Source organism: Contarinia nasturtii, unplaced genomic scaffold, assembly GCF_009176525.2.
Source record: "Contarinia nasturtii isolate CC-2019 unplaced genomic scaffold, AAFC_CNas_1.1 Cnas_scaffold_695, whole genome shotgun sequence".
In the NCBI taxonomy this organism is placed as follows: domain Eukaryota; kingdom Metazoa; phylum Arthropoda; class Insecta; order Diptera; family Cecidomyiidae; genus Contarinia; species Contarinia nasturtii.
This window is the reverse complement of record NW_022198046.1, coordinates 427490-433489: the sequence shown is the minus strand read 5'-3', so window position 1 is coordinate 433489 and position 6000 is coordinate 427490.

The window sequence follows — 6000 nt, the reverse complement described above, 5'->3', positions numbered from 1 at the left end:
TGGATCATTTTGATTCAAATATTACGAGAGTTTGAGTCTCTAGAAAAAACCATTTTTGATTTTGAGTTAAATTCTTTTTATCATGTCTCGTTCTTCTACATTGGAGGATTCGTGCATATCATTTTTTTTTGTCATTGTTAGTGAGAACAATGTTTTAGAAAAAAAGCAGTTTTCCAACAGTGCTAATGGTTATCCACGTTTTCTTTGATGTTGCAGAAAACTTGTGAGCTTGGAACAGTATTACCACAATCCAATTTGCAAAATCAGAAAAAAGAGTAACCACAACGAGTTAAATTTGATTGACATTGTTTCCAATTTGATAACCCATTCTACATAAATTGAAAAAGACATACCCCTTTTACTCCTTAAAAAAAATTGACACTCTTTACAAGATTCCTTTTTATAGAAACAAAGCCAATTATGGTAAAATGATTATGGGCATTTTTAAAAATGTCACGCGTAAGACTTTTTTTTAGATAAGTACGTTCAATATTAGTTTATTTTGTTATTTCAATGCACACATTATTATTTCAAGACCTAAGGTAGAGGAAGAATTATTCGAAGAATTCAAAATAATCGATTATTTGACTGAATAGGGGTCAATTCCAAATTTCGATCGAGAGCCGTGACTCATTCGATAGTGCTGATTTTGAAGTGATCAACTTTTATTACTGTCTACTAAATGAACTAAAAATGATAAATTTATCGATCTAATGATATGTCATTTATTGCAAAAAAGAGAATCAATAGTATAACAAAAAAGTCTCTATATAACACATAGACTACATAAACGAAAGAAAACAATACAAAACAAATAAAAAATGGTTTTGTCGTTCTCATGAATTTTTGGTAAAACGCAGTAAATTGAAATGACGAATGCAGTCAAATGAAATATAAATACGATAGCACAAGAATCGAATCAGTACTACTGTTAATAGACGCGAATTTTAGGGCTATGAGTACTCAGGCGTTTTTATACACTGTTCACCCGTTTTTATTTATCCTATCTATACTGTGGATATGTTTCATCTCTTTAAACGTATTCGTGCTAGCGCGTGTGTGAGTGTTCCCCCTATTCTTGTTCGCTTCTCTGTTTGTTCTATTTGTTATACTTCCATTTACGCATTAAGCATGTATGTATTGTTCCCGCGCATTTTTTTTCATTGACAGTTACAAATGTATAATTATTTTATTGAATTTGCCCCAACGCTTTCGTAAAAATCAAACATATTTGCAAACGTGGTCGAAGAGTAAAAAAAAGAACGATACGAATCGTTTAAAACGCAAATGATTTAGATCAATTGATAAAAAAATCAAATTAAAATGCTTTTATGGTGAAACAGTAAATATAGATTCGAAATTATATTGCCATCAAAATAAAAACAATCATTTTGCTCATATCTTCTTTCTCATGTCTTCTTGGTGCCTTCTTTAAAAAAAAAATCAAAATCCATTAACTCGAAAGATGGAATATTCATTTCTTATACGTTTTAATAAAATTATATTTCTACTTTTAGGCTCACAAAGATGAGAACAAATTTACTTAGAGATAAAATAAGATAAATTAGTTCGCATAACAATTGTGATTTTCTTTAATAAACATATGCAAGGCGAAATTTTCTTATGTGTATGTTTGTTGTTATTATTATTATTAATACTGTTTCAAGTAAGCCTCATACTTCCATTTATTCAAAGAAACTATTAAAATTAGGGGAATGAGCACCTTTGACAACTTGCCTAAAAGTTTGTTGTCAAACCGCATGCTGAACTAACTTAGTTCTCTTTTAAATTAAATAAAACCACATTCAACCAAACTTTAGCTTAGGAGTGACGATGATGGATTCAGTGCAACTATTTCTCAATTTTAATTTATTCAAATGAGTTTACATTTTGTGGCGGTGAACCATGACTTGGCTATAGGCATCGAAGACGTTACGAAGACATTTTAATTGATTGCTTGCTTTCTTTTACGACATTCGATTCGGTTTTTGCACAAATATACATGTGGATGCTGTGCATTTTCAAATATGTAAAATTCAAATGGTTAGACATCTTCTGAATCAATTTTGTTTAATTGATGGTTAGACTTTAATAAACAATGAATGGCCACAATTTTCACTTCACAAAATTTTCCAACACATATGCACAGCATATATGCATTCAAACTGTATCCAAAATATGAATGAGTGCGAGTGTATTAAACCATTCATTGTCTTTGATGTCAAAGAAAGTGGGAAAATACTTCAGTGAATGTGTATTTTCAATAACTTTGTGAATGAATGCCAATTAACTCGGTTGAAGGACTTTGTGTTATTTGGAACCTTTGACATATACTACTGTTTATCGTTCGCTGAACACATATACTGAAATTTGAAAGTGAAATCATTTTGTGTGAAACATCATCATTTGCCAGGGGTTGAATATAGTCAAATATGTGTGTGTGTAACTTTTGAGTAAACATGCAATGGATATGCGAAACAACAAATATTTGTTCAAAAAAAAATATAAAATATTGACCATAAAAAGGTATTAAAATACTAAAAATGGGATTATTCATTGCAATGTGAATACTGTTGTGTAGCACGGACCGTGCTACACGACATAATTTTAAGATTGACTAAATTTTCGAATGGTACCATTGTTCAATGACGAGAAATGTTACTTAATGAGAATTGAAATCCCTCGCGTATTTCAATCCAATATTACTACCTATAGCCAAACTCACAATACGTCCGACAAAATCACATCGATTGATGCCCTACAACATTTAGTTTCTAAGCCCATTTTATTATCGAAGCGAATTGTTAGCAGCGCACAGTGCGAATGTTTGGAAGCTATTTAGCAAACACGATAAAATATTTCGTTTATGATCGGAAAACATATTTTATGCTCGCCAGTTTTTGGGAACTGAACTGTATTCACTAAAAAGTGATGCGCGCGGCACATGTTGTCATTTCGTTTGACTAATTCCATTTTATGGCAATGTCGCGCGCATTCGTTCGTAAAGAAAAAACAACCATAAAAACTAAGACGGTGTGCAGTGTACACTGTATATGCTATAGCAGCACCAAATCGATATATTTCACTGCTGTTTATCACTTGTTATTTGGAACTTGTTTCCACAGCATATTTAATGCATCTAATTTGAACATAACAATTGTTTATTTTTCAAGTGATAGGGCTTTTCTTATTTAAATCGCATTTCGACTCTGACAATTCAAACATCCATTCACTTTGACCACAATCAAATTTTACTGTCAACTGTCCTATCTTGAATCTCAAACCAATCGTACCTGATGATGCAAATGATAACGGTGGCAACGATACAGCGGATCCCTGAACATGCATGTAACAAGTTTACTACATTAGATATACGTATGCAGTAATGCACATCGAATGTTCCGCTGTAGCAATTAAACAGAGAGTCCCTTCATGTGAAAATTAGAAAAACGTTTATGTACATCAAATGTTTATTTAGTGGCTGAAACAGAAAGATAATTCCGAAAACCACGCGTAATTATTACACAGAGCGTCGTCATGCATCGTGTAGCGCCAATGAATAACAGTATTTGCGATCGGTATCGAATGGTTTTCAATAAAATTTAATGACAATTATTTGGTTAATCGCCCATGCGAAATTACTTTGTTTATTCCAATGAGAAATTGACACGAAATACGGAATAATAAAGCTGAAAATCTCTCAAAGTTGCAGAGATTTTTGATGAACGCTGTTATATGCAGATAGAAATCTATATATAATGTGTTTAGTTATATAGTAACGCCACTTTTACTCAATAAAGTATACATGGGCACAGGAAGAGTATAAGCCCGGACAACCCCCTTAAATTGTCCGAGCTACCGCGGCAGTTGTGTATTCCTTTAGACTTTTCTATGGTTTTCGACAAGAAAGTGAAGATCAGTTTTTAGCTTTGCAATTTTCTGGAATAGGACAATTCTTTCGATTAAAACTTGTTCGCATCGTAAAGCATCCAGAAAAAACGAAACATTGTATCGATCATTTTCTAATCCCATTTAATATTATTGTATATCAAAAATGAACGTTATTTACGAAGGGAGTATAAAGTGGAATCCACACATTAAAACGACATGTTTATTATCTTTTCTGCGCTGTAGTAAAGAAATTCCTTTGGAATTTAAAAAAAAATGCTTGGAAATAATCATCTTGAGTTTCATTTAAAAACAATTACAAAATATGGGTACAGTACAGAATTTTTTATTCTAATTCATCATTTAAATGCATCCACAAAAATACTAAATTAAAATAAGATCCACAGTGTTTATCCCTGCAAAGTCAGTCTTATGTTGCCAGAATATCCGCCCTAAATGTACCTTTGGTAGCCTTTCTAACACTTAATACAACCATATCCGAGCTGATTGGGTTCTTTTTTAAGGGTGTTATGACAACTGAAAAATATTGAAGCTTTCCCCCAATTTAATTCATGTTTTGCATTTACCAGTAGAGAATTGGGCTTTTGCTTGGTAAAGAACTTGATGTAAAGCCCTTGAATCTCCTTTATAGCTAAAGAAGCATTCGTCGCCAACTGCTTTTAATTGATTGATTCCTTCGTCAGACGCATCTTCTTTCATTTTAACGAGAATTTCAACATTTTGCTTCTTATAGTTTTCCAACGAAAAATAAACTAGATGAATTCGAATTTTATTGAGATATTGTGAATTGTTTGGTATCTGCCAAATTCAATTGTAACAACATAACACATTTCAGATATTACAAAAATACTAGCAAAAATGTAGATAAATTTTTACAAATTTCGAATAAAATACGAGCATTACCTGACATAATCATATGATCTTTAAGATTATAGGCACATTTATGTATTTTGAACATTTTATTTGTACATTATTGTGAATTTAATGATTTAAAAATGAGAATGTACAAAATTGTTAAATTAAATAGTCCGTTTCGCGCTGAGCTAGGTAATAGATATACATCTTTTTGAGAATTCAATAATAACATAAATAACTTTTTTAAATAATTTTAAATTATAAATTTGAATATTCAAGAAAATACAATTTCAATGCCAAAGAAATTTTGTTTTCAAAAAAACTCTGGAAATTTAGTAAACGAGAGTTGGATGTGTTAATGTATAATGGGATTATTGTGTTGGTTTTGGAAAAAATCAACGAATTAATCATGAAATCTCTATAAAGTTATAATCTATAAAGTTATTTAAGTTCAAGAACTTTTCGCATGTTTTATTTTTTTTTTGTCAAATTCAACTATTCTGAACTTAAAATTAAACAATCATTAAAAACGATTCGAAGTGCTCCCTAAAATTATATCCTTGTTCATAGAAAAATCACTTTTCTAGATACTCTTCTCATTAATAACTATGCGTTTTAAAAAAAGGTCATCATATAAAATAATGAAGAAACTATTTTCGTACATTCCCAATCATGTTCTAAAATTACATTTCAATTAACCGTTTTTTTTTTTTTTCAAAAATATCTCTTTTAAATTCAGTCTGTGATCAGACGGTGAATAAATGAATAAAAGAACTTTTTGCGTACAGAACGAGTTTTCATGCCTTTTGACTTTTTTTCTTTTTTTGGTCGATTACAAACTTCTCTTTTGCACACCTGTTGTGTTAGGAAAGTAAAAATTCCATAATATATATTCCAAAGTAACTATTAAAAAAACAAAGAAATTATTGATATGTAAACAGTTTTAATGCGTAACTGTCTTACTGTTTGACTTACATTTTGACCTCAAAGGTACACGTGTAAAGGATTGTTGTTTTTGAAATAAAAAATGGATATTCTATCTTCTTTCCAATGAGGCAGTTTCAAATGTCAATAATTATGGTCAAGAAACTACGATTTCATCAATATATGACGTTTAGATATTGATATTATGCATTTTGTTGGTTTTACGCATATAAAGTGCCCTTTAAAATGTCTCATGTGCGTTATATACTTATCTATCAGATTGAATGATTTTTGATCGTTTATTATGATAAA